Here is an 11,378-nt window from a genome sequence, read left to right on the forward strand (position 1 = left end):
TTGGACACGGGTTGCCCTCAGAGCTGTTGGATGCTCCAGAGGCAATGGGCCCGTTGCCTGGTGTGCAGCAAAGGGAGCCCATACTCTTCTTTCCTCAAAGGAAGAAAATACTCAACCTTCTTCGAGATCTCTTTTTTTTTTGGGGGGGAGATGGCTAGCATAAAGCAGCCAGCCCTGCAAAAGGCCCCCCCAAATCACCACCCACTCACAGGAGTAGATGTAATCAGCTGGGGACAGTGAGGAGAGGCCTAGGGAAATGTATCGTTTATGGAATAGTTGAAGGGAATACCTTCTGTGAGACCATGAGGGAGCAATGAGAAAGGTGAGAGGGAAGATTGTTTTTGAAAACTATTTTTGGCTGCGTTGTGTCTTCATTGCTGTGCTTGGGCTTTCTCTAGTTGCGGCAAGTAAGGAAGGGCTGGTAGCTAGGCTGGTAAAGAATCTGCCTGCAGTGCAGGAGACCCCAGTTTGATTCCTGGGTCGGGAAGATCCCCTGGAGAAGGGAACAGCTACCCACTCCGGTCTTCTGGCCTGGAGAATTCCATGGACAGAGGACTCGCACAGAGTTGGACGTGACTGAGCAACTTTCACTATCACTCTGCGGTGCTTGGCCTTTGTGGTAGCTTCTCTTGTTGCAGAGCACCGGCTCTACGGTGGGCGGGCTTCATTAGTTGTGGCTCCCAGGCTCTAGAGTACAGCCTCAGTCTTTATGGCACATGGGCTTAGTTGTCCTGTGGCGTGTGGGATCTTCCCAGACCAGGGACTGAATCTGTGTCCTGTGCATTGGCAGATAGATTCTTGACCACCAGGGAAGTCCCAAAGGAAAATAATTTCTTGAGAAAAGGAGTAGCTGGGCTCATTTCTCCCAATTAAGCATAAGAGGGGAGGGAGGGGAACTTGGAGCTGAAAGGTATGGCCCTTTCATACCTCAGGGTTCGGTAGAAGCCAGAGCACATTGGGGATTCAGGGTCCCTAGAGGCTATAGATCTCAGCTGGGCTGAGGTGGCTTTCTGGATTGCTGGAGACTGTGTCTAAGGCAAAGCCAGCTGCCAGCCTCAGACCTTAGCAATAGGGAGAGAAACCAGAGGAACGGATAAGTAGGGGACAAGATTCAGAGCTGTGTCAGGATGCCACAGATGTTCCCCACAGTGCTCAAAGATCATTCTGGGTTTCCCACGGGGCTGAAATACCTGTCCTGCTGCTGCTCCCCCTTACCCGAAAGCTGGCCTGCACAGAAGTATGGCTCCAGCTTCAGACACGGTCCCAGGGGACTGGGTATCACTCCTCCCCAGAGCTGGCAGTGGGTGGTGCTTGAATCTCAGGAAGGGTGACCCTTGTCCGGGCAGCTGCCTGGTCTCTCTGGTTGGTCAGGGTTGAGATAATCTCACTTCTCCTTTCCTTCCTGCTCGCCTTCCTGTTTCTCAGCTCTGATGTAGCCACTTGCTTCTCCTGCATCCTCATTGTGGAAGAACATGCCTCAGGCAGCCACTTGCTCAGTGTCTTGATGAGGAAAATGAGTTAATGATGGCTTTCTTAGCACTGTACCAGTGTGGAGATGGAGGGGGATAGAGTAGAGCGCTTCCTACCGAAGCTGGAACTCAGTTGTAAATAAAGGGTAGCTATTTTATTAGTTATTGTAATGTCTAGTTAGGACACCGTCTTTGCTCCAGGAGGCTGATGGGCTAGTAATAGCCTATATCTACTTTCAGCGCGTGGGAACCGGGACCTTGCTGTTGCCAGCAACAGTCTTGTTCTCCATCTCTGACTCCCAGCTCTGCTCCCTCTCAGCAGATCACCTGTCTCTCTCACTGTATCTTTTTTAGCGCAAGTTTTCTTAACACTTCTAAACTTCCATTTCTTTTGCATGCAAATCGGGGATAATAGAAGTACACACAGATTTTGATTTGGGAACTAAATAGGGCAATGGAAAGTGTATACTCCCATGTCTGGCATATTAACATTAACACTGAGTGCTTACAATTGCACCAGACATCATTTTATGTGCATTTGCAGAGTTAATCCATACAATTAAACCTGGATTAAAAACCTTAGAGAAGGTACTGTTATTCTCCCAGGTGGCGCTGGTGGTAAAGAACTGGCTTTCCAATGCAGGAGATGTAAGAGATGCAGATTTGATCTCTGGGTTGGGAAAATCCCCTGGAGGAGGGCATGGCAACCCATTTCAGTATTCTTGCCTGGAGAATCCCATGGACAGAGGAGCCTGGCGGGCTATAGAGTCCATGGGATCGCAAAGAGTCTGACACAACCGAAGCGACTGAGCACACATGCACTGTTATTCTCCTCAGGTCATTGAGTGTGATGGTCATTATATTTAAGGAGTGGCCTTCATTTTCTGTCCATTTATTCAGCCTCTTAATCCCTTGTAGTCTGTATCACTATACAATCAGACTGCTTCCTCCCTGGGCTCTGAAAAATGCTATTCTTGAAAAGTACAAGCAGTATCCCACCTGACCAAAATCTCTACCTTGAAAGAAAGGTTCAAGTGTGGTATGCACGTTTTTGGTAACAGAAATGAAATCTCACTGGTCACCAGTCTATCACCAGAGCCATCTCTTCTTTCCCCGTTGCAGCTTCACCTTCATTCTGGAACACGCACCAAAAGCAGTGCTAGGCCAGGGCCCTCACTGACCCTGGAAGCGCTATGGTTGTGCAGTAATTTGGGGGTTGGCAGGCCCAGGAGTGTCCAATGTCAGTGTGGGAGATTGTGTCTCACCTTGAGGAGCTGACCCTGATACCTAAGGCCATTGATAATGAATGGGCTGAGCCAAGAACCTAACGCAGTTTTACATCTAAGCAAAAACTATTTGTTGTATTGTTTTATTATACACTGACTTTTCCAGGAATGCAACTCTTATGTAAAATGGAGGAAGACTGTCCTTTTTTTGATTCGGAAGTTTACCAAGTGTTGTTTGCCATTTTGGAAAATCACTGACAGCAAAGCTGCTCTGGTATTTAAGTCACCAGTACCACATCCCTGTGTTGGCCTGTGTTTGTATCTTTTGTGACCACAAGGATTCTACATATATAAACAAATATGTGGTAGTGTCAAGGTAGCCAGTATAAAGGAAAAGGATTTTCAATAATCATCTGAATAACATCTCTTAAATTTCAGCTATTTACTGTAAGAATGTGCAAATGTTCAACTATTTCATGTTTTCAAATATAATTTATCTATTAGAATATACTCTTATTATAAATTTCTCTCCCTTTATTTTTCTGTTATATCACAGAGCATTACAGTTTACTTTTTTTCAATTTTATTATGATTTATTTTCGGCTGTACTGGGTCTTCGTTGTTGTGTGTGGGCTTTCTCTAGTTGTGGCAAGCCAGGGCTACTCTTCATTGCGGTGTGTGGGCTTCTCATTGTGGTAGCTTCTCTTGTTGCAGAGCTTGGGCTCTAGGACATACAAGTTTCAGTAGTTGTGGCTCCCAGACTCCAGAGCTCAATAGTTAAGATGCATGGGCTTAGTTCTTCGTCATGTGGGCTCTTCCAGGACCACGGATCGAACCCAAGTCCCCTGCTTGGCAGGCATATTCTTAACCTTCAGACCACCAGGGAAGTCCTCCAGTTTGTTTTTTAATGATATGTATAGGTAGGTTATTTTGTCAGCAGGGTTCACTTCAGGGTGGTAGAGATGGTCATACGGGACTTCCCTGGTGGACCAGTGGTTAAGAAACCACCTGCCAATGCAGGGGACATGGGTTTGACCCCCTAGTGTAGGAAGATCCCACGTGCCCTGGGGCAGCTAAGCCCATGTCCCACAACAACGGAAACCTAGAGCCTAGAGCCTGTGCTGAACAAGAGAAGCCAAGGAAGTGAGAAGCCTGAGCGCCTCAATGACGCGGAGCCCCGCTCGCTGCAACCAGAGAAAGAGAAAGCCCATGGGTAGCAATAAAGATGGTCTCAGAGTATTTGCTCCATTCTAGGGTGTTAAGGCTAATAGAAAGCTACCAAACCGAGGAATGTATAAGATATAGTCTCCTGTCCTAGAGGCGCTCACCCTCGGTGACCTTGGCAACCACTGAGGAAAATACAATGGAATAAGTCCCTTTCATGTCCAAACTCCAGAGCCTAGCATGGGACCCGTTAGGTAGTAAGAATGCTGTTTGCTATTACTTGTCACTAGTAACTTCCCTTAACAGAGTCCATGTTCTCTGGAAGCACAGAGAAGAGAGCAATTAGCTTGAGAGGAACTGGGAAGCCTTCTCACAGAAGACATGAGCACAGGGTTTTTTTTCCAGGTCTGGAAAACAACAGCTAGTTCTCCAGAAGTGCGTAAAGGCAGCCCTGCCTTGCTGGGTGAGGGGTCAGGATGCTTTGGGCAAGCAGTAGAGGAGGCTGGGGAGGTGGGGTCAATCAGGGAAGAGAAAGTGACTGGTGCCAAGAAACAAATGACAGACTCATGCAGATTTCCGGCTGGAGCAAGTCAAGAACTGCCTTTCTGAGACTTCCCTGGTGGACCAGTGATTAAGACTCTGCTCTCAATGCAGGGGGCACAGGTTCAGTCCTTGGTTGAGGGATTAAGATCCTGCATGCACGGCCAAAATGAAGTCTCCAGCCACTGGGGAAAAAACAAGTATACCCCCCTTTTTAAAAAAATGTTTTTGGCTGTGCTGGGTCTTCATTAGTATGGGGCTTTTCTCTAGTTACAGACAGCAGGGGCTTCTCATTGAGGTGGCTTCTCTTGTTGCAGAGCATGGGCTCTCCGGCTCAGGCCTCAGTAGTTGCCTCTCCCCGGCTCTAGAGCACAGGTGTAATAGTTGTGGCACACGGGTTTAGTTGCTCCACAGCATGTGGGATCTTCCCAGACCAGGGATCGAATCTGTGTCTCCTGTATTGGCAGGTGGATTCTTTACCACTGAGCTACCAGAGAAACCACCAAGTTTCAGTTCAGTTCAGTTCAGTTCAGTAGCTCAGTCGTGTCCGACTCTTTGCGAGTATATTCTTTGAAAAAAAGAGAACTGCCTTTCCCTGGCCCACCTGGAGTGATTTTCTCTGGACTGTCTGGTTGCTGGTTTTTTCCTTATGTGGCATCCACTAGAGGAGGCGTCAAGGGCCAGGTCATTAGTGTCATCGGCTCTGGGCCCACCCAGCACGCTACAGCTAGAGTCCCCTTACCGACTGCCCTTATCTATACTGGTCCCAGGAAGAAGGGGGTCCTGAATCCTCAGCTCTGGTTTTGACTGCTCTGGCCTTAGCTTGCCTCACCTGCGCATGTTCACATCTTAATCCCTATCCACACTCTTGTTTGGTTTAAGCCACAAGTGGATCCCGAAAGGCAACAGATCAGAAGGAAAGAACACAGCAATACAGGCTTTGTGGGGAAAGCCTTTGCCCATTTGTTCTCTAATAGACTATTATACTCCTACACCTACCTCCTCATTTTTGTTCATTCAACAACTATTCATTTTGAGCTTTCATTATGCCAGGCCCTGTGCCAGCTGCTAGGGATTGAGTGAAACGCAAAATGCCTCCTCCCTCACAGATAGCAACCTCCCTCACAGTCTCAAAGGATGTTAAACAAACACCCTAATAATGTACAATGATGAGAAATCTTAATAAGGTAGACTTAGGTTATTGTGAGAGAGACAATATGGATACTCAACTCTAATTGGAGAGGAGGTCAGAGAAGGCCTTTCTAAGAAAGGTATTTTAACTGAGACCTGTTTAATGAGTAACCAGGCTGAAGCATGGTAAGGAAAAGTGTTCTAGCAGAGGGAACAGAATAGCAAAGCTCAGGAGGTAGGAACCTCCTCACCTTGGCCTATTGAGAGAATGGGGATGGGCTACAGAATATGGTAACCAAGGTGATGTTGGGAAGGGAGGCAGAGACCAGACCCTTCTAAACTATGATATGAAATTGAGAGGTTTTGGTTTTTTCCCAAGTATGCTGCTGCTGCTGCTGCTAAGTCACTTCAGTCGTGTCCGACTCTGTGTGACCCCCACCAGGCTCCCCCTTCCCTGGGATTCTCCAGGCAAGAACACTGGAGTGGGTTGCCATTTCCTTCTCCAATGTGTGAAAGTGAAGTCGCTCAGTCATGTCCGACCCTTAGCCACCCCACGGACTGCAGCCTACCAGGCTCCTCCATCCATGGGATTTTCTAGGCAAGAGTACTAAGTATAGTGGAAAGTAATTGAAGTAACTGACATCAGTTCAGTTCAGTCGCTCAGTCATGTCCGATTCTTTGTGACCCCATGGCACGCCAGGCCTCCCTGTCCATCACCAACTCCCAGAGTTCACTCAAACTCATGTCCATTGAGTCGGTGATGCCATCCAGCCATCTCATTCTCTGTCGTCCCCTTCTCCTCCTGCCCCCAATCCCTCCCAGCATCAGGGTTTTTTCCAATGAGTCAAATCTTCGCATCAGGTGGCCAAAATATTGGAGTTTCAGCCTCAGCATCAGTCCTTCCAATGAACATCCAGGACTGATCTCCTTTAGGATGGACTGGTTGGCTCTCCTTGCAGTCCAAGGGACTCTCAAGAGTCTTCTCCAACACCACAGTTCAAAAGCATCAATTCTTCAGCGATCAGCTTTCTTCACAGTCCAACTCTCACATCCATACACGACCACTGGAAAAACCATAACCTTGACTAGAAGGACCTTTGTTGGCAAAGTATTGTCTCTGCTTTTTAATATGCTATCTAGGTTGGTCATAACTTTTCTTCCAAGGAGTAAGCGTCTTTTAATTTCATGGCTGCAATTAGCATCTGCAATGATTTTGGAACCCCAAAAATAGTCTGACACTGTTTCCACTGTTTGTTCATCTATTTCCTATGAAGTGATGGGACCGGATGCCATGATCTTAGTTTTCTTTAATTTTTAAATGATACTTAGCTATTCACTGAAGGTGGCTTGTAGTGGCAAAAGTGGAATCAGGAAGCCTATAGGGAGATGACTGCAGAATCCAGATGGCACTAGAAAGGGGAGAAGCAGCCCAATTTGATGCGGTAGGGTGGAGACAGAATCAAGTCAACAGGATTGATTAGATGCAGAAGAAGAAAAGCGTGACTCTGAGGTTTTTTTGTTTGAGTAATTGGGTGAATGAGTAGCAGGTGTGAGCAGTTTTGTGTTTAGAATCTGAGACATCGCAGTGGTTATGTCAAGATGATAATTGTTGTAAGTCTGGAGTTCAGAAGATAAGCGTGAGCTGAAGATGTAAACACATTTGACAGAGGGATATATAGACAGTCTTTAAATCACACTTAATGTACTGATGTAGAAAGATATCCACAATGCATTTTTTGGGTGAAAAAAACGAACAGTATGTTCGATATGATTCCAAATGTGACAGAAACTATGTTTATATAGATACACATATGTTGTTGAAGCAGAAAGTGCCTTGAAGAAAATAGATATTGAATAGTAATAGTCATCTTTGGGGACTGGCAGGTAGCAAAGAGATGGAGGCCAATCTTTTTTATTTATAACCTCGGTACAGTTTTTTTTTTTTTTAAGTAAATTACTTTTTAGAATTTTAAAATAAACTTATCCACTAGGCTGTTTTGTAGTTTGATACTATTATTAGGGAACCATTGACTGAAACTGCCCACCTTGGCCAGGCACAGTGATGACCACTTAAGTTATCTCACAACAGGAGGTCCCAGTAAGGAACATGGTGCTGCCACCAAAAACTGGGAGAGTTTGGGAGGGGCCAAAAGGAGAGAGGAGATGCCATAATATTGTCTTACCAACCTCCACAATCCTTCACACTGGAATCCATGTTGGCTGAGAGATGCGTGGTCCACTAGAAAGGACCCTGAGATCAAATATGGGCCAAGCAAGATGACTGGGCAGAGATAACCTGGAAATTAATTCTATGACCATAAATGCTAGTGGTAAAAAAAAAAAAAACCCACCTGCCAGTGCAGGAGACTGTGGGTTCAATCCCTGGGTCAGGAAGATCCCCTGGAGGAGGGCATAGCAACCCACTCCAGTATTCTTGCCTGGAGAATGCCATGGACAGAGGAACGTGGTAGGCTACAGTCCATAGAGTAGCAAAGAGTTGGACATGACTGAAGCAACTTAGCACTAGAACCATAAAACCTGGGACTGTGAGCCAGGTGGCAGAGTAGTTCTGGGTTCCCTTCCCTCCTGCTCTCCACCCAGCTGCCCCTTCCCAATAAAGTCTCTTGCTTTGTCAGCATGTTTATTTCCTTGGACAATTCCTTTCTGCGTGTTAGAAAAGAGCCCACTCTCAGGACCTGGAATAGGTCCCTCTTTCTGCAACATAATTAGGAGGCTGTTAGCTGCATGTTTCTGAGGCTCTTCCTAGCACAGATTACCACCCCATGAGCATTTCAACCCAAGGGTTCCTGGAGTTTTGATGATTTTAACGTAATTTGACAAACATGCATTGAAGACCCCTTCCTGCTAGTTCTACCAAGTCAGGCATGACCAAGACACAGTCCCTACACTTGATCTTTCACCTGTTAGATTTTCAATTGACTTTTGAGCAAAATGACAACATGAGCAAAGGATCTTGGAATTGAAAAATTAATCCTGCAGGATCCACTCTGGTAGGCTTCACAAAAGGGGTGACATTTCATTTATTCAATCATGCATTGATCCAAGAGTTTATGAATAGGCTGAGATATTACTATGTTCCAGACAAAATCACCAGCCTTAGGGAAATTCCATTCTAGTTCATATTTCACAGAAGTTTCATATTTCTATTATATATAATAGAATTTGTCAGGCAGAGCTGGAAAAAAGTAAATTCTAGGCTGGGGAACCAAGGGCTGGAGATGCTAAAGTGCAAAGAAGCTGTGGAACTGTAGGAATATTCCCTGGAGAAGGGGAGGGGAGTGTGGGGTATAAGACTGAAAAGGAGTTAGGACACTTAGTGTAAAATTCTTGCTGCAAAACTTAGATACTTCCTGAAGGCAATTTAGACATTAAATTGATGAGGAAAGTCATTTTAGAGACTACCTTCAGACCAAAGTCTGGAGGATAAATGGAGGTGAAGTACACCAGACACTTGGAAACCAGTCAGAAAGATTTTACATGAATCAAAACAAGAAAGGAAGGGAATTGAAATAAAGTGTGCTCTGTGAGTGTAAAAGGTGGAGAACAGATTTTAAACATCTCAGAAATCCAATAAGACAACTTGTGCAGGGTGGATGTGGGGACTAAAGAAGTGTCAAAGATAACTCACTCCAAAACTCCAGCTTTAACTTGGTGGTATTATTTCCTGGGGGGATGAAAACAGGGAATGATTTGAGGAGGGAGATGGTGAGTTCCATTTCACACAATCTAGTTCAAATGGCAGCCCAATAAATAGTAGTGGAGGACTTTAGGGAAACAGTTTCAAAAGCCAAACTGCAGAGGTCTGAGAAGTTAGAATTTGAAGCAGACGGTGTAGACTACCTAATGCAGTTTTGGAACGAATGACGGGGACAAATGAGATAGCAGGGTTGATGGTTGGGGTGTGACAGAATGAGAGGTCTTGGTAAGTCAAGTGAAGTGATAGGTTGCCATGAGAGTGTGGTGAAAATATGTCTGGGTTCCAGTGGGTAAAGCAAAGCCAAGAGGACCTAAGACCTAGACCAGTGATTCTTTTTTTATTTTTTTTAACAGATAGGTTTTTATTGTTTATTATTATTTATTTATTTTTGGTTGTGCTGGATCTTTCTGGCTGCATGCAGACTTTCTCTAGTTGCAGTGAGCAGGGCCTTTGTTGCAGAGCACCGGCTCTTGGCATGTGGGCTCAGTACTTGTGGCACACCAGCTTAGTTGCTCCAAGGCATATGGAATCTTCCCAGACGAGGGATTGAACCCATGTCCCCTGCAATGGCAGGCAGATTCCTATCCACTATACCATTAGGGAAGTCCTAGACCAGCAATTCTTGACTGGGCATTAGAATCACTGGAAGGGCTCATTAAACCACAGATTGATGGGGCCTATTCCAGAGTTTCCAATTCTGTAGGTCTGGGGTGGGGCCTAAGCGTTTGCATTTCTAACAAGCTCCCAGATGCTGATGCTGCTGACCTGGAGGCCACACTTTAAAGATTTTAAAACCTTTAAATGAGCAAAGTATTTAACAGCTGGCAAATGTTGAATAATTTTCTCAGTGAACGGATATGAGTGCTTATATTCATCCCTGAAGTTGAAGACTAGCTGGAAGGTAGGGCCACAAGGGAGGATGGAAGACGGTGGTCAAAGAAGAACTTCAGAGTTTGAAGTCAGAGAAGGTGCAGTTTTTGGTGAAAAAGTCCGGGATCACCCCTGCCAGGGAAGTGATGAGAGGTCAAGGAATTGAGAACTGCAAGTGTCATCAAAATGGATCACATCCAGTGAAGGCCTGAGTCTAAGGGGAAGCTCCAACAGGAAGTCAAGCTCTGAAGGGGAGTCTGCCTACTTCCTGGGTCTGAATTATGTAGAGTCGACTGTATACACCCACAGGCATTGTAACCCATCCAGGTTAATGTACCAGTACAGGCAACACATGGTCAGGGAAGCTGGGGACCCTGTGACAGCTCTGTTTGCAAGTCCTACAAGTAGAGTCTGGGCCAGGCCCCAGATATTCTGGAGGGAGCTCTAGGGTGCAGAGCACAATCACAGTCTGGGGATTTCAGCCCTGAGTTCTTAAGGAAGCTAGACAGGAAGGCTGTTGACTGTAGGAGAAGTGAGTGGCTTGTAAAGAATAAAGTTCCACTCGTTTAGCACGTTTACAGATTAAAGATGTCAGCAAAGATCCTGAACCCCTTTTAGTTTTCCCTTTACAGCTTTAAAGCGGCAGCGTTAAGGTCGCCCCTGTGGGGGCATGGGTGTGAGTGACTAGGTCTTAGATTAGGCCTTCCGTCTTGTGCTCCCAAGAGGTCACTGGTGGCTCAGATGGTAAAGGATCTGCCGGCAATGAGGAAGACCCGGGTTCGACCCCTGGGTCAGGAAGATACCCTGGAGAAGGGAATGGTAACCCACGCCAGTATTCTTGCCTGGGAAATTCCATGGACAGAGGAGCCTGGGGGGCTACAGTCCTTGGGATCACAAGAGTCGGACACGACTTCAGCACGCACGCACATAGAGAGTTACTGTGATCACAGAGTACATGTCAAGTTCTGGACACATATTGAGCACCCTATAAACACAGTTACGATTTGTTACATTGTACGGGTCCTTGTCAGTGTTCCCGATACGTGTGCGGTCTCCCTTAACTATTGTGGGCGCTCTTTCCCTTCACCTTTCCCAGTCAGACAGCATTTGGCGATGCTGGTGACTGGTTGCGCTTGCGCACAGGGAGGAGCCGGGAGAAAAACGTGCGCAGCAGCGAAAGGACTTGCAGTGGCGCCTACCAGCCGCTTGGGGCCGCTAGGGGCCCCGGAGAGCTCCCGCCCCCAGAGGTCAGAGGTCACG

Source organism: Moschus berezovskii, chromosome 14 (assembly GCF_049115385.1).
Source record: "Moschus berezovskii isolate FMDL1 chromosome 14, NW_MosBer_1.0, whole genome shotgun sequence".
Taxonomy (NCBI): Eukaryota; Metazoa; Chordata; class Mammalia; order Artiodactyla; family Moschidae; genus Moschus; species Moschus berezovskii.